The sequence below is a fragment of the Triticum urartu genome, chromosome 5 (genome assembly GCF_003073215.2).
Source record: "Triticum urartu cultivar G1812 chromosome 5, Tu2.1, whole genome shotgun sequence".
Lineage (NCBI taxonomy): Eukaryota > Viridiplantae > Streptophyta > Magnoliopsida > Poales > Poaceae > Triticum > Triticum urartu.
Genome location: NC_053026.1, coordinates 578,202,807 through 578,221,468, shown reverse-complemented (window position 1 = coordinate 578,221,468; position 18,662 = coordinate 578,202,807). Strand labels below are relative to the sequence as shown.

Here is an 18,662-nt window from a genome sequence, read left to right as displayed (position 1 = left end):
AGCGGAAGCAGAGAGTGGGGTGGGGGGAGTGGTGGTGGTGGTGGTGGAGAGGGGCGTATGGGTCATTGCGCTCGCTGCCGCGGCTGGATCGGTGGGGGCGACGTGGCGCGCGGCACGCGCCCGGGTTGACCAGCCGCGGGGCCCACGTCGGTGCGGGCGCGGGCGCGCTTCGGCTTCTCTCCGTTTTAGCGCGCGTCCTCAGGCGACGCTGGAAAATGAAAGTTTTTTTTCTTTTCTTGGAAAAGAAAAGGGAAGCGCGATTCTTTTTCAGAAAAAATCGTGTAAGGTTCTCCTTTTTTGCATACACGCTACTCGTCTGCTGGTACTGGAACCAAGGTTTTCTCTCTACGAAATCTCGTCTACTGGTACTAGTTTTTTAAGGTTTCGTTTTGGTATCTCCGGGCGAGTATGAACCGAGGAGGAGGGAGGGACAGGGGTCGCGTGGAACGGCCCTATGGCCGGCGTCCTGCCGGAATCGAGTCGACAGCCACCACGCCAGGCCCGTACGCCCTGTGACACCTGGCCTAGGTTTATTCGCCCGTTGCCTGCGCCGGGCGCGGCTCCCCAAAACGCCCCTGCCCGGCGATTCAAATGTCTGGACCACGCACTCGCGGACAGAAACAGCCGCGTCTGAGCCAGAGCGTGTTGCACATGTCGGCACGCGCCGCCGCGTCGTCTTGCTATGCTCCACTGTTTCACGCTCCCCGCCGACGACGATGGCCCGTCCGGTCCCGTCGACAGCCATATCTCACCAACCCGGACCAGGCGCCACTACTGTACTGTCCCAGTGCGGCGATGCAGCTACCGCAGCACCGCACGTGGCACCGCCCGATCTCTCCCGTCGAGATTTGCTCCGGGAAACCATCCATACAAAGGCTGGCTGGCTGGCGGTCCTGCCGCGTCCAGCTGGTTAATTAAGAACTAACTGACGGTACACCAACAGCAGTAGTAGGAGTACTTCTAGCTGGGGTGGGTGTCGAAACCGACGAGTGGTTGATGCCCAGTGAGGTGCACCAGCTTGGCACCTTCAAGCACAAGCAAACTGTTCCGTTTCTGTTGAGAGTTAGTAGTGGCCATTAGCCAAAGCTGGTCAGCCGTGGCCACTTCTGTTCTCTGCTACGCGATGGAGCACCTTTTGGATAGGCCGAGAGGCGAAACGGGGGGATGCTCGTGTAGTTTTGGTCCCATGCTGTGACGGTTGTAGCGTGAGATGAAGCGGGAATTTCTCCTGAATCAAATGAGGCAAAAAAGTGATGTGCGTACGATCCTTTTCTGTACAAGAGACAAGACGGTGGCAAAAAGCAAGAACAATAATTTCAGGTTCCAGCTCCCCCTGTCCAAGTGCACTGACCGCAGATTCAGAAAAGGGATAACTGCTCGAGCTAGACAGAAGTGTGTGTGTGTGTGTGTATACACAAAAATTAACGTGCACCAGCCGGGAATCGAACCCGGGTCTGTACCGTGGCAGGGTACTATTCTACCACTAGACCACTGGTGCCTTGTTGAATGGGCTCTCCATTTTCCGTAATTATTTATATTGCCAGAAATACTCAAGAGTGTTTTTTTTCTTGAATATGCACGAGTGTGCATATCATATATTATAGAAGAAAAAGGCTAAGTATGCCTCCACCATAATTTACAAGGTTTTGTTTTTACAAGCTAATCCTCGTCACTCACCCACCTCTCTACCCTAGCAAAGAAAGGCATTACACCTCCTCGTAGTAACCCAGCGGTTGACCATGAGGAACCCTCCGCGCACATGCTTCTTAGTAACTGCTCAACCGAAGGACACGCGCCCTCGAAGACAATGGCATTCCTATGCTTCCACAACTCCCACCAAGTAAGCGCAAAGATGGTGCGAAGGTCCTTCGTGCTGACGTTGTTTGAACCACGCTTGTCAACGGCCCACTCCACCAGCGTTTCTTGGGCAGTAGGAATCCAACTTGGTGTCCCCAACGCGACGAAGATCGCTGCCCACACTGTGCGAGCAAAAACACATGCGAGTAGAACATGGTCGATCGTTTCCTCCTCTTGATCACAGAAAGGGCATGCGTCCTGATGGGGTAGGCCTCTGCGTGCTAGTCGATCCGAGGTCCAGCATCGATTCTTCATGGCTAGCCATGTGAAAAACCTGCATTTTATAGGAGCACGTGATTTCCATGTCAGGTCCGTTGTTTGGGCCACCTCCCGGCCCCAGAAAAGCTACCGCATAAGCTGATTTCACAGAGAACTGCCCATTTGTCTCCCACGACCATGTTATCTCATCCGGCTCGTCATCAGAAAGCTCCCAACCATTGAGCAGTTGCCATAGCGCTAGAAACTGGTGTAAGGTTTCCGGTTCAAGGTTGGGGCTTATGTCCGTCGCCCAAGAGCCGTCCTGCATGGCCGTACTGACCATCCTCAGGTTGCGAGTGCGGGGGTGCACCAATTCATAGACTCGTGGCGCCAACTCCTGTATTCTTTGTCCATGAAGCCATCGGTCCTCCCAAAAGCGTGTTGTTCGTCCAGACCGCACAGTGCTCCTCATGGCTGCTTGACATAGCATTTGTGCTTCTTCCGGGACTTTGACTATGAATTCCTTCCATGGTCTTGACTCATCTGTCCTCATGAGCCACGGCCAGCGGGCTTGCATGGCAATATTCATCCATCTGAGGTTTGGCAGCCCCAATCCACCTGCCCACTTCGGCGTACAAACCATATCCCATGCAACAGCACAGTTACCACCGTTTGCCTCAGCTCATCGGCACCATAAGAAACCTCGGCAAATCTTGTTCATTGCCGATATAGTTTTTGCAGGTAGGTCTAAAGCCATCATAGCATGGATCGACATTGCACACAAGACAGACTGCACAAGAGTTAGTCGCCCGCTCTTGGGCATCATAGCAGCTCTCCATTTCGGTAGCTGATTTGCCATGTGATCCACCAAAAATTGTAACTGTGTTGCGGTTTGCTTCCTTAGCGATAGGGGTAGCCCAAGATACTTGATCGGGAATGATCCCAAGGGGCATTGCAACTCATTGCATGCCATTGCAATCTCCTCCTCAGAGCACCTGATAGGTAGGGCCGCGGATTTGCTCATGTTGATTCTCAGCCCTGATGCCTCCCCAAAGATCTCAAACAGGGACTTGCATACCTCAAGGTCCATTGGATTTGGCTTGATAAATAGCACCACGTCATCAGCGAAGATAAAGAGACGTTTCCTCATGCCAACACGCGCCAGGGGTGACACCAGACCTCTAGCCATAGCCACCTCGAACAACCTTTGAAGGGGCTCCATCGTTAGAATGAAAAGCATTGGAGAGATCGGGTCCCCCTGCCTCAGCCCTTTACAATTGTATATCGTGTCTCCCGGCTCACCATTCACCATGATCTTGGTGGTCGATGTTGCAAGTATCCCGCATATCCAAGACCTCCACCTTGGTCCGAAGCCCATTTGATTCAACACCTCAATAAGAAAAGGCCATTGAACGGAGTCAAAAGCTTTAGATATATCTAGCTTTAGCAGCACACTTGAACTCCTCAAAGCATGCAAGCAACGTGCCATGCTCTGCACAAGCATGAAGTTGTCATGCAGCGATCTGCCCTTAACGAATGCACTTTGGTGGTTCCCGACCAACTTGGGGAGATCCTCCACCAACCGACTGGCCAAACCCTTTTCAAAGATCTTGATGGCCCCGTGGACAAGGTTTATAGGCTGGAAGTCACTCACCTCCAAAGCCCCCTCCTTCTTTGGCAAAAGTGAGACAAGGGACTTATTGATTGCGGCCAAACCTCTCATGTCCCCTTTGTAGAAACTGTTCATCGCTCTCATGAAATCCACCTTGATTATGTCCTAGCAAGTTGCATAAAAACGACCAGTGAACCCATCCGGCCCCGGAGCTTTGTCCATGGGCATGCTCTTGATTACTTTCTCCACTTCCTCATCCGTGAAGGGGCTCTCCAAGTGCTGTAAGTCCAGGTGCGGCAAGCCCAACATGTCAAGGTTGAGGGCATGTGACCTCTCCTACGCATCGCCAAAAGCTGCACCGAAGTATGCGTCCACCACCGATGCCACCTCGTCCTGCCCAGAGTACAGGTTGCCGTTGTGCTTCACAACTCTTATGATATTCTTTCTTTGCCTATGACTAGCTTGCTGATGGAAAAGCCTAGTATTTCCGTCACCCTCACGTAGTTGCAACAGCCTTGATCTTTGCCTTACTATCGTCCTCTCTAGAGAGCTCAAACCCAGCAGCTTCTTCTTTAGACACTTCCTCAGTGCCCTCTCAGCATCAGATAGCGTCCTTGTCTCCATGGCCACGTCGAGTTGTTTGATAACTTCAAGTGCAACCAAAATTTGCAATTTCACATTGCCGATCCAACGGTCACTCCACCTTTAGAGGCTCACAGCAGAGTAAATTCAGGGGTTGTTTGGTTTAGGACTAGCATTGCCACACTTTGTCACACATTTTTGCCAAACTTGAATAAGGTTAGTTCATCAAAATGAGAGCTACAAGTTGGCAAGCCTAAAGGAATCTTACCACACTTTTTATGTGTATGCCATGTGGGGTCCAAGTGTGGCTTGCCTAAGGTGTGTCTTGAACCAAACACTCACCTAAGTTGGTCAAACTTGCCTAACCTTAGGTGTGACAATCTTTGGCAAAGTTAGTCACAAGCCAAACAGCCCCTCAGTGTTCCATGTGTTAGGCCTAACTTGTACTATTCGGTTTTTTTTGAAGGAAGAACAGTAGGAAAGGCTCCTACTGTATTTTCATATATATATGAGCGGGGTGTTACAGATGCTTTACATTTTTACAGGTGGGGTATCAACCTGCCCAGACAGATTGGGTCAGGGAGACAGGGAGTGGGGGTGTTACCACTACTGCAACTCAGAAATAAAAGAAGAAATGAAAGCAGGGTGACCCCCCTAGTCCTATGTTGGAGGAGGTCAAAATCGTCCTTGAATCTTTTTAGCCACCCACTGATGGTTGGTGCAATCCTCCTAAAGTGTTTATTGTTTCTTTCCTTCCAAAGACTCCAAGCAGCCACCAAAAAGATTTCAAAAAAGAGTGGGCGTCCCCAAGAGTTTTTAGCCTATTGAAGCAGTTGGAGGAGGCATGTGAAGGGTGGCCAGCTAATCCAAAGTTTTTGCCAGCAAGATTGACTGAATGGGCAAGTAAAAATCATATGGTCTACTGTTTCCTCGTCGTGGTAACAGTCTACACAGTGTACAAACAAGATTTCCCCCAAGGAAAAAGATATGGCTACAAAAGGCAGCAAGAAGATTCCTCGTTTCTGCAATGTCAACCAAAGTATTGCAATCAAAATAGGAGGAGGCAGATGTTGGGGAACGTAGTAATTTCAAAAAAATTCCTACGCACACGCAAGATCATGGTGATGCATAGCAACGAGAGGGGAGAGTGTTGTCTACGTACCCTTGTAGACCGGAAGCGGAAGCGTTAGCACAACGCGGTTGATGTAGTCGTACGTCTTCACGGCCCGACCGATCAAGCACCAAAACTACGGCACCTCTGAGTTCTAGCACACGTTCAGCTCGATGACGATCCCCGGACTCCGATCCAGCAGAATGTCGGGGAAGAGTTCCGTCAGCACGACGACGTGGTGACGATCTTGATGTTCTACCGTCGCAGGGCTTCGCCTAAGCACCGCTACAATATTATCGAGGATTATGGTGGAGGGGGGCACCACACACGGCTAAAAGAACGATCACGAAGATCAACTTGTGTGTCTATGGGGTACCCCCTGGCCACGTATATAAAGGAGTGGAGGAGGGGAGGGGACGACCCTCTCTATGGCGCGCCCTAGGGGAGTCCTACTCCCACCGGGAGTAGGATTCCCTTTTCCTAGTAGAACTAGGAGCCCTTCCAAGTAGTAGGAGTAGGAGGAAAGGAAAGGGAAGGGAAAAGGAGAAGGAAGGAAGAGGGCACCCCCCTTCCCTAGTCCAATTCGGACCAGACCAAGGGGAGGGGTGCGGCCACTCTTGAGGCCCTTTTCCTTCTTTCCCGTATGGCCCAATAAGGCCCAATACATATTCCCGTAACTCTCCGGTACTCCGAAAAATAGCCGAATCACTCAGAACCTTTCTGATGTCCGAATATAGTCGTCCAATATATCGATCTTTACGTCTCGATCATTTCGAGACTCCTCGCCATGTCCCCGATCTCATCCAGGACTTCGAACTCCTTCGGTACATCAAAACTCATAAACTCGTAATATAATTGTCATCGAAACCTTAAGCGTGCGGACCCTACGGGTTCGAGAACAATGTAGACATGACCGAGACACGTCTCCGGTCAATAACCAATAGCAGAACCTGGATGCTCATATTGGCTCCCACATATTCTACGAAGATCTTTATCGGTCAGACCGCATAACAACATACGTTGTTCCCTTTGTCATCGGTATGTTACTTGCCCGCGATTCGATCGTCGGTATCTCAATACCTAGTTCAATCTTGTTACCGGCAAGTCTCTTTACTCGTTCTATAATACATCATCCTGCAACTAACTCATTAGTTGCAATGCTTGCAAGGCTTAAGTGATGTGCATTACCGAGAGGGCCCAGAGATACCTCTCCGACAATTGGAGTGACAAATCCTAATCTCGAAATACGCCAACCCAACAAGTACCTTCGGAGACACCTGTAGAGCACCTTTATAATCACCCAGTTACGTTGTGACGTTTGGTGGCACACAAAGTGTTCCTCCGGTAAACGGGAGTTGCATAATCTCATAGTCATAGGAACATGTATAAGTCATGAAGAAAACAATAACAACAAACTGAACGATCAAGTGCTAAGGTAACGGAATGGGTCAAGTCAATCACATCATTCTCCTAATGATGTGATCCCGTTAATCAAATGACAACACATGTCTATGGTTAGGAAACATAACCATCTTTGATCAACGAGCTAGTCAAGTAGAGGCATACTAGTGACACTTTGTTTGTCTATGTATTCACACATGTATTATGTTTCCGGTTTAATACAATTCTAGCATGAATAATAAACATTTACCATGATATAAGGAAATAAATAATAGCTTTATTATTGCCTCTAGGGCATATTTCCTTCAGTCTCCCACTTGCACTAGAGTCAATAATCTAGTTCACATCGCCATGTGATTTAACATCAATAGTTCACATCACCATGTGATTAAAACCCATAGTTCACATCGACATGTGACCAACACCCAAAGGGTTTACTAGAGTCAATAATCTAGTTCACGTCGCTATGTGATTAACACCAAAAGAGTACTGAGGTGTGATCATGTTTTCCTTGTGAGAGAAGTTTAGTCAACGGGTCTGCCACATTCAGATTCGTAAGTATTTTGCAAATTTCTATGTCAACAATGCTCTGCATGGAGCTACTCTAGCTAATTGCTCCCACTTTCAATATGTATCCAGATTGAAACTTAGAGTCATCTGGATCAGTGTCAAAACTTGCATCGACGTAACCCTTTACGACGAACATTTTGTCACCTCCATAATCGAGAAACATATCCTTATTCCACTAAGGATAATTTTGACCAATGTCCAGTGATCTACTCCTAGATCACTATTGTACTCCTTTGCCAAACTCAGGGCAGGGTATACAATAGGTCTGGTACACAGCATGGCATACTTTATAGAACCTATGGCTGAGGCATAGGGAATGACTTTCATTCTCTCTCTATTTTCTGCCGTGGTCGGGTTTTGAGTCTTACTCAACTTCACACCTTGTAACACAGGCAAGAACTCCTTTTTGACTGTTCCATTTTGAACTACTTCAAAATCTTGTCAAGGTATGTACTCATTGAAAAAACTTATCAAGCGTATTGATCTATCTCTATAGATCTTGATGATCAATATGTAAGCAGCTTCACCGAGGTCTTTCTTTGAAAAACTCCTTTCAAACATTCCTTTATGCTTTGCAGAATAATTCTACATTATCTCCGATCAACAATATGTCTTTCACATATACTTATCAGAAATGCTATAGTGCTCCCACTCACTTTCTTGTAAATACAGGCTTCACCGCAAGTCTGTATAAAACTATATGCTTTGATCAACTTATCAAAGCGTATATTCCAACTCCAAGATGCTTGCACCAGTCCATAGATGGATCGCTGGAGCTTGCATATTTTGTTAGTACCTTTAGGATTGACAAAACCTTCTGGTTGCATCATATACAACTCTTCTTTAATAAATCCATTAAGGAATGCAGTTTTGTTTATCCATTTGCCAGATTTCATAAAATGCGGCAATTGCTAACATGATTCGGACAGACTTAAGCATAGATACGAGTGAGAAACTCTCATCGTAGTCAACACCTTGAACTTATCGAAAACCTTTTTGCGACAATTCTAGCTTTGTAGATAGTAACACTACAATCAGCGTCCGTCTTCCTCTTGAAGATCCATTTAATCTCAATGGCTCGCCGATCATTGGGCAAGTCAATCAAAGTCCATACTTTGTTCTCATACATGGATCTCATCTCAGATTTTATGGCCTCAAGCCATTTCGCGGAATCTGGGCTCATCATAGCTTCCTCATAGTTCGTAGGCTCGTCATGGTCAAGTAACATGACCTCCAGAACAGGATTACGGTACCACTCTGGTGCGGATCTCACTTTGGTTTACCTACGAGGTTCGGTAGTAACTTGATCTGAAGTTACATGATCATCATCATTAGCTTCCTCACCAATCGGTGTAGTAGTCACAGGAATAGATTTCTGTGATTAACTACTTTCCAATATGGGAGCAAGTACAGTTACCTCATCAAGTTCTACTTTCCTCCCACTCACTTCTTTCGAGAGAAACTCCTTTTCTAGAAAGGATCCATTCAAAGCAACGAATATATTGCCTTCGGATCTGTGATAGAAGGTGTACCCAACATTTTCTTTTGGGTATCCTATGAAGACGCACTTATCCGATTTGGGTTAGAGCTTATCAGGTTGAAACTTTTTCACATAATCATCATAACCTCAAACTTTAAGAAACGACAGCTTAGGTTTCTTGCCAAACCATAGTTCATACGGTGTCGTCTCAACGGATTTAGATGGTGCCCTATTTAACGTGAATGCAGCTGTCTCTAATGCATAACCCCAAAACGATAGTGGTAGATCGGTAAGAGACATCATAGATCGCACCATATCTAATAAAGTACGATTATGACGTTCGGACACACCATTATATTGTGGTGTTCCAGGTGGCGTGAGTAGTGAAACTATTTCACATTGTTTTTAACTGAAGGCCAAACTCGTAACTCAAATATTTTACTTCTGCGATCATATCGTAGAAACTTTTATTTTTGTTACGATGATTCTCCACTTCACTCTGAAATTCTTTGAACTTTTCAAATGTTTCAGACTTGTGTTTCATCAAGTAAATATACTCATATCTGCTCAAATCATCTGTGAAGATCAGAAAATAATGATACCTGCCACGAGCCTCAATATTCATCGGACCACATACATCAGTATGTATGATTTCCAACAAATCTGTTGCTCGCTCCATTGTTCCGGAGAACGGAGTCTTAGTCATTTTGCCCATGAGGCATGGTTCGCAAGCATCAACTGATTCATAATCAAGTGATTCCAAAAGCCCATCAGCATGGATTTTCTTCATGCGCTTTACACCAACATGACCTAAACGGCAGTGCCACAAATAAATTGCACCATCATTATTAACTTTGCATCTTTTGGTTTCAATATTATGAATATGTGTATCACTACGATCGAGATCCAATGAACCATTTTCATTGGGTGTGTAACCATATAAGGTTTTATTCATGTAAACAGAACAACAATTTATTCTCTTACTTAAATGAATAACCGTATTGCAATAAACATGATCAAATCATATTCATGCTCAACGCAAACGCCAAATAACACTTATTTAGGTTCAACACTAATCCCAAAAGTATAGGGAGTGTGCGATGATGATCATATCAATCTTGGAACCACTTCCAACACACATCGTCACTTCACCCTTAACTAGTCTATGTTCATTCTGCAACTCCCATTTCGAGTTACTACTCTTAGCAACTGAACTAGTATCAAATACTGAGGGGTCTCTATAAACACTAGTAAAGTATACATCAATAACATGTATATCAAATATACCTGTGTTCACTTTGCCATCCTTCTTATCCGCCAATTACTTGGGGTAGTTCCGCTTCCAGTGACCAGTCCCTTTGCAGTAGAAGCACTCAGTTTCAGGCTTAGGTCCAGAATTGGGTTTTTCACTTGAGCAGCAACTTGCTTGCCGTTCTTCTTGAAGTTCCCCTTTCTTCCCTTTGTCCCTTTACTTGAAACTAGTGGTTTTGTTTACCATTAACACTTGATGCTTTTCTTGATTTCTACCTTCGTTGATTTCAGCATCACGAAGAGCTTGGAATCATTTCCGTTATCCCTTGCATATTATAGTTCATCACGAAGTTCTACTAACTTGGTGATGGTGACTAGAGAATTCTGTCAATCACTATTTTATCTGGAAGATTAACTCCCACTTGATTCAAGCGATTGTAGTACCCAGACAATCTGAGCACATGCTCACTGCTTGAGCTATTCTCCTCCATCTTTTAGCTATAGAACTTGTTGGAGACTTCATATCTCTCAACTCGGGTATTTGCTTGAAAATTTAACTTCAACTCCTGGAACATCTCATATGGTCCATGACGTTCAAAACGTCTTTGAAGTCCCGATTCTAAGCCGTTTAAGCATGGTGCACTAAACTATCAAGTAGTCATCATATTGAGCAAGCCAAATGTTCATAACATCTGCATCTGCTCCTGCAATAGGTTTGTCACCTAGCGGTGCATCAAAGACATAATTCTTCTGTGGAGCAATGAGGATAAACCTCAGATCACGGATCCAATCCGCATCATTGCTACTAACATTTTTCAACTTAGTTTTCTCTAGGAACATATCAAAAATAAAACAGGGGAGCTAAAACCGAGCTACAACATAGATATGCTAATACTACTAGGACTAAGTTCATGATAAATTAAAGTTCAATTAATCATATTACTTAAGAAATCCCACTTAGATAGACATCCCTCTAATCCTCTAAGTGATCACGTGATCCAAATCAACTAAACCATGTCCGATCATCACGTGAGATGGAGTAGTTTCAATGGTGAACATCACTATGTTGATCATATCTACTATATGATTCACGCTCGACCTTTCGGTCTCCGTGTTCCGAGGCCATATCTGTTATATGCTAGGCTCGTCAAGTTTAACCTGAGTATTCCGCGTGTGCAACTGTTTTGCACCCGTTGTATTTGAACGTAGAGCCTATCACACCTGATCATCACATGGTGTCTCAACACGAAGAACTTTCGCAATGGTGCATACTCAGGGATAACACTTATACTTTGATAATTTAGTGAGGGATCATCTTATAATGCTACCGTCAATCAAAGCAAGATAAGATGCATAAAAGATAAACATCACATGCAATCAATATAAGTGATATGATATGGCCATCATCATCTTGTACTTGTGATCTCCATCTCCGAAGTACCGTCATGATCACCATCGTCACCGGCGTGACACCTTGATCTCCATTGTAGCATCGTTGTCGTCTCGCCAATCTTATGCTTCCACGACTATCGCTACCGCTTAGTGATAAAGTAAAGCATTACAGCGCGATTGCATTGCATACAATAAAGCGACAACCATATGGCTCCTGCCAGTTGCCGATAACTCGGTTACAAAACATGATCATCTCATACAATAAAATTTAGCATCATGTCTTGACCATATCACATCACAACATGCCCTACAAAAACAAGTTAGACGTCCTCTACTTTGTTGTTGCAAGTTTTACGTGGCTGCTATGGGCTTAGCAAGAACCGTTCTTACCTACACATCAAAACCACAACGATAGTTTGTCAAGTTGGTGCTGTTTTAACCTTCGCAAGGACCGGGCGTAGCCACACTCGGTTCAACTAAAGTTGGAGAAACTGACACCCGCCAGCCACCTGTGTGCAAAGCACGTCGGTAGAACCAGTCTCGCGTAAGCGTACGCGTAATGTCGGTCTGGGCCGCTTCATCCAACAATACCGCCAAACCAGAGTATGACATGCTGGTAAGCAGTATGACTTATATCGCCCACAACTCACTTGTGTTCTACTCGTGCACAACATCAACGCATAAAACCTAGGCTCGGATGCCACTGTTGGGGAACATAGTAATTTCAAAAAATTTCCTATGCACACACAAGATCATGATGATGCATAGCAACGAGAGGGGAGAGTGTTGTCTACGTACCCTCATAGACCGGAAGCGGAAGCGTTAGCACAACGTGGTTGATGTAGTCGTACGTCTTCACGGCCTGACCGATCAAGCACCGAAACTACGGCACCTCCGAGTTCTAGCACATGTTCAGCTCGATGACGATCCCTTGACTCCGATCCAGTAGAATGTCGGGGAAGAGTTCTGTCAGCACGACGGCATGGTTACGATCTTGATGTTCTACCGTCGCAGGGCTTCGCCTAAGCACCGCTACAATATTATCGAGGATTATGGTGGAGGGGGGCACCGCACACGGCTAAAAGAACGATCACGAAGATCAACTTGTGTGTCTATGGGGTGGCCCCTGGCCACGTATATAAAGGAGTGGAGGAGGGGAGGGGCCGGCCCTCTCTATGGTGCGCCCTAGGGGAGTCCTACTCCCACCGGGAGTAGGATTCCCCTTTTCCTAGTAGAACTAGGAGCCCTTCCAAGTAGTAGGAGTAGGAGGGAAGGAAAGGGAAGGGAAAAGGAGAAGGAAGGAAGGGGGCGCCCCCCTTCCCTAGTCCAATTCAAACCAGACCAAGGGGAGGGGTGCGGCCACCCTTGAGGCCCTTTTCCTTCTTTCCCGTATGGCCCAATAAGGCCCAATACATATTCCCGTAACTCTCCGGTACTCCGAAAAATAGCCGAATCACTCGGAACCTTTCTGATGTCCGAATATAGTCGTCCAATATATCGATCTTTACGTCTCAACCATTTCGAGACTCCTCGTCATGTCCCCGATCTCATCCGGGACTCCGAACTCCTTCGGTATATCAAAACTCATAAACTCATAATATAATTGTCATCGAAACCTTAAGCGTGCGGACCCTACGGGTTCGAGAACAATGTAGACATGACCAAGACACGTCTCCGGTCAATAACCAATAGCGGAACCTGGATGCTCATATTGGCTCCCACATATTCTACGAAGATCTTTATCGGTCAGACCGCATAACAACATACGTTGTTCCCTTTGTCATCGGTATGTTACTTGCCCGAGATTTGATCGTCGGTATCTCAATACCTAGTTCAATCTTGTTACCGGCAAGTCTCTTTACTCGTTCTGTAATACATCATCCTGCAACTAACTCATTAGTTGTAATGCTTGCAAGGCTTAAGTGATGTGCATTACCGAGAGGGCCCAGAGATACCTCTCCGACAATCGGAGTGACAAATCCTAATCTCGAAATACGCCAACCCAACAAGTACCTTCGGAGACACCTATAGAGCACCTTTATAATCACCCAGTTACGTTGTGACGTTTGGTGGCACACACAGTGTTCCTCCGGTAAACGGGAGTTGCATAATCTCATAGTCATAGGAACATGTATAAGTCATGAAGAAAGCAATAGCAACAAACTGAACGATCAAGTGCTAAGCTAACGGGATGGGTCAAGTCAATCACATCATTCTCCTAATGATGTGATCCCGTTAATCAAATGACAACACATGTCTATGGTTAGGAAACATAACCATCTTTGATCAACGAGCTAGTCAAGTAGAGGCATACTAGTGACACTTTGTTTGTCTATGTATTCACACATGTATTATGTTTCCGGTTTAATACAATTCTAGCATGAATAATAAACATTTACCATGATATAAGGAAATAAACAATAGCTTTATTATTGCCTCTAGGGCATATTTCCTTCAGCAGATGCCTTCGTTGCCGAGGCAGCGAGAATTAAAGCCATCGCTTCAGCCTACAAAATCGATCGCACATTTGTTGTCTGCTGCTTGAATGGATATGGTGTACTTGGTGACTGGTTGAGTATGCATATTTGGGAACCGGATCCTCTAACATAGAGAAGGAAAGTCACGGTGCTACAGTGCTGGCCTAGTGTAAAAAGAAGAAGAAAAGTTAGAGAAGATTAGTAGATAGTTAGCAGCTTGTTTACTGTTGATATTTACTGTAGATATAAATAATTTAAAATTAATTTTATTTCACCATCAACTTATTTGTGCGTAATTACTATAAATGTATACAATAGATCATCAATTTGCAAATTAATTTGAGTCATTTTAGCCTTAATCATATGAATAGAAAGAAGGGAAGTTAGGGTACTGGAGCTTCTCTAACTTCCCTTCTCAATGTTAGAGGATCCAGTTCCGCATATTTGTACTTGGGAGCGGATTAGCATTGTTATTTTCATTGGATGTCTCCTTTTCCTCCTTCTCTTCCATTAAGCATTTGCCTTCGTAGCATGCATAACGTGCCCAGGACTTCAATCTATTTTATTGAAAAAAGGAGGTCATTTCTTGCTTATCATATGTTCCATATAGTGAAAACACAATCTAGCTATAACTTCGATTATTGAAAAGATAGGATCATTTGAATGATATCAACACGATATAGATTGAAGTTCATCATATCAATTTTGAGGCCAATTTTAAACCAAATTGATCTAGAGAAATTGCACTGAAAGAAAAGTTGCAAATCTGATTCTATTTGACCATATCTACAACCTTTTTTATATATGATAAGAATACCTAGAAGCTCTTGGTCCAGTTGTAACATCTCTCCTAATAACCCTCCAGGCAAAATTTTTGACCCTAGGGGGCATGCTTTTGTTTTTCCAAACCCGTTTTAGGATAGCAATTTCTTGATCTGAAGTAATAACTTGTCTTCCCAAAGCGCTATCTTGAATTTCCTACACATGAAAGTTTTTAAGCACTTTTTGTAGTACACTATACATTAGGAGTGTGAGTCCAACAAGTGGTATCTTCAAAACTGGCATTGATATCTGGAGTATTCAAAATAGCGTTGTTAAAAGAATCATCAAAGTAACCACTGATTTTGTCCCTATCCCAAAGCTTGGAGTTGGGCTTCCAAAGATCACTAATAGTTGGGCTTCCAAAGATCACTAATGATACTAGGCAGGGTCCTGCAAATTAGGCTTAAGATGATCATGTATGTTCTCGTAATCTTTACACCAAGGACTAGTGCAAATGCAATAATTAACTTTAGTAATTTGAAGTTGGCTGGCCTTAAGGATGAAGGGAAGAATTTTTATAACAAAGCTCCAGAAAACAAACTCAGGAATATAAGAGCTAGGTTACCAAATAGAAGAATTATGAAGATATTTATCTGTAAGAATTTTGGTAAGCAAAGAAGCAAGATTCTTAATAATTCTCCAAGCCATCACAGCCACTGTAGATTTGTTAATAAGAGATAAATCCCTTATGACCAGTCCTCCTTCATACATTGGTTTACATATGTCTTCCCATGCTCTTAAGCAAGTAGGATTCATGTCCATATCCTTATTAATCATAGTCCACTAGAATTTTCTAACAATGGAAGTAAAAAAATTCAATAGTAGTTTTACCCAAGAGAACCTTGGACATTTAATAAACAGTCACATAGGCAAACACAAATGTAATGAAACCAAGTCTACCTTCATGTGAAGCCTATTTACCTTTTAGCAATTAAGTTTAGCCTTGAATTTATCTATAATAAATTGTGGGCAACAACTCTATTTATACCTAGAAGGATGAGAGGATGACCAAGATGTGTAGTGTTAAGATCCATATTTGGGGCATGGAAAATATTCTTAACACTACTGCAGGATGCTGCTAACACGACACTACGATCAGAGACCCTTCGACAAAACTATGTGCGATGCATTAATCACAGACGGTGGTGTAAAAAAATCATCAAAAAAGATGCAGAACGTTATGCGATGACGGATGCATCAAACACGATTCAGATTTTAGTTGCGTGTGTGGTGGAGGGCATACGGTTCAGTTCAATTAACTATTTGCGATGAGGAGGAACAAAACAAACGGGCAGCCAGATGAAGCTATGTGCGATATACAACATATTGTTCACTCGGATGAACTGTTTGTGATTAGGCAGCACAAAAGAAACAGTCAGCCAGATCAAGGTGTGTGCGATATACGGCATACGGTTCACTCGGATGAACTGTTTTCGATTAGGAAACGCAACAGAAACGGTTCAACCAGATCAAGGTGTGTGCAATGGAGGGCATACAGTTCATTCCGATAAACTATTTGTGTTGAGCCAAGAGAACAGAAACATTTCACATAAACAAGATGTGTGTAATACGCGGCAAACATCCAATTACATAGGTGGCTAGTACACACATGACATTTCCACACACCCAAGTAAACTATTACATGCATAATTAACTAGGATAAACGATCATCTGATCATCATCTACTTCTTGTGCTAGCTCGATGTTCCTTCTATGCTAAGTTTCCAATTGATGGCATTTTATGAACACGCCACTGTTTCCCACCATTTCCTCATCGGTATCTCGCCAACAAGCGATATTGCGCATAAACCTAGGCGGCACGCGACACACGGAGGCAACAAGCGCATCCTATAGCACATCCACATTTTCCAAGCATACCAACCCACGAAAGCGCCGCCTCTGCCATCAACCTCGTCGACGAGGAAAACAAGCAGACCCTTGGCGCATGGACGACGCCGTGATGCGCGCCATCGCCAGGGTTGAGCAGACCCTTGGCGCATGGCGCTTCAGCGCCGCGGATCAATATAGGCATGTTAGTGTCGAAAGGCTGCAGCTCACCGGACAACATGATCAATGGCGCGCCGCAGAGCAAGCTAGGCGCGTCCGCGCCAATAGGTTGCGGCTCACTGCACGGCGAGACCGTTGGAGCGCCGCAGAGCGAGAGGCGCGTCGTGCCGCACAGCAAAATAGGATCCATCGGCGCTTGCCTCCTGTCGACAGGGCGTCGCAGCTAGATACATGTCCCGTCAGTACCCCCATTCCTCGCCAGGAGTGGACAGAGGCCCTCTATGATGTACTTGCACTGGACGCCTGCCGCGCCGTTCGCATGGGTCTCATACATCTCCAACGTATCTATAATTTTTGATTGCTCTATACTATATTATCTACTGTTTTGGACATTATTGGGCTTTATTATCTACTTTTATATTATTTTTGGGACTAACCTATTTACCGGAGGCCCAACCCAGAATTGTTGTTTTTTTTCCTATTTTAGGGTTTCGAAGAAAAGGAATATCAAACGGAGTCCAAACGGAATGAAACCTTCGGGAACGTGATTTCTCACCGAACATGATCCAGGAGACTTGGACCCTATGCCAAGGAATAAAGGAGGAGGCCACGAGGTAGGGGGCGCGCCTACCCCCCTAGGCGCGCCCTCCACCCTCGTGGGCCCCCTGTTGCTCCACCGACGTACTCCTTCCTCCTATATATACCTACGTACCCCCAAACGATCAAAGACGGAGCCAAAACCCTAATTCCACCGCCGTAACTTTCTGTATCCACGAGATCCCATCTTGGGGCCTGTTCCGGAGCTCCGCCGGAGGGGGCATCCATCACGGAGGGCTTCTACATCAACACCATAGCCTCTCCGATGAAGTGTGAGTAGTTTACCTCAGACCTTCGGGTCCATAGTTATTAGCTAGATGGCTTCTTCTCTCTTTTTGGATCTCAATACAATGTTCTCCCCCTCTCTTGTGGAGATCTATTCGATGTAATCTTCTTTTTGCGGTGTGTTTGTTGAGACCGATGAATTGTGGGTTTATGATCAAGATTATCTATGAACAATATTTGAATCTTCTCTGAATTCTTTTATGTATGATTGGTTATCTTTGCAAGTCTCTTCGAATTATCAGTTTGGTTTGGCCTACTAGATTGATCTTTCTTGCAATGGGAGAAGTGCTTAGCTTTGGGTTCAATCTTGCGGTGTCCTTTCCCAGTGACAGTAGGGGCAGCAAGGCACGTATTGTATTGTTGCCATCGAGGATAACAAGATGGGGTTTTTATCATATTGCATGAAACTATCCCTCTACATCATGTCATCTTGTTGAAGGCGTTACTCTATTTTCATGAACTTAATACTCTAGATGCATGCTGGATAGCGGTCGATGAGTGGAGTAATAGTAGTAGATGCAGGCAGGAGTCGGTCTACTTGTCTCGGGCGTGATGCCTATATACATGATCATACCTAGATATTCTCATAACTATGCTCAATTCTGTTAATTGCTCAACAGTAATTCGTTCACCCACCATAAAATACTTATGCTCTTGAGAGAAGCCACTAGTGAAACCTATGGCCCTCGAGTCTATCTTCATCATATTAATCTTCCAATACTTAGTTATTTACTTTGCTTTTATTTTACTTTGCATCTTTATCATAAAAATACCAAAAATATTATCTTATCATATCTATCAGATCTCACTCTCGTAAGTGACCATGAAGGTATTGACAACCCCTTATCGCGTTGGTTGCGAGGAGTTATTTGTTTTGTGCAGGTGCGAGGGACTCGCGCATAGCCCTCTACTGGATTGATACCTTGGTTCTCAAAAACTGAGGGAAATACTTACGCTACTTTGCTGCATCACCCTTTCCTCTTCAAGGGAAAACCAACGCAGTGCTCAAGAGGTAGCAGT

The 18,662-nt window shown here is 44.7% G+C and overlaps 1 non-coding gene across 1 annotated transcript; it reads right to left on the bottom strand.

Annotated features, from left to right (window-relative positions):
• Positions 1–1,427: 1,427 nt before the first annotated feature.
• Positions 1,428–1,498, bottom strand: TRNAG-GCC. The gene has a single exon. It is a non-coding gene; the product is annotated as a tRNA-Gly (tRNA).
• Positions 1,499–18,662: the final 17,164 nt, after the last annotated feature.